This window comes from Penaeus monodon, chromosome 29 (assembly GCF_015228065.2).
Source record: "Penaeus monodon isolate SGIC_2016 chromosome 29, NSTDA_Pmon_1, whole genome shotgun sequence".
Taxonomy (NCBI): Eukaryota; Metazoa; Arthropoda; class Malacostraca; order Decapoda; family Penaeidae; genus Penaeus; species Penaeus monodon.
In genome coordinates, this window is record NC_051414.1 from 13,834,462 (window position 1) to 13,834,663 (window position 202).

Genomic DNA, 202 nt, shown 5'->3' on the forward strand with positions numbered 1-202 from the left:
ATTAAACAGTTTTCAACAAAATCTCTGAACATGTGTGTACTGCACTGCGGAGAATCTATGCATAGCCTGGGCCATACGTAACAAGACACCAGTGTTCTTCAAAATTTAAAAGGTGGTGAAAACATTATAATAAGACCAGGCAAAGGGAAAGGCATAGTTATCCTGAACAAAATTGATTACTATAACAAAATATCTATCCAGC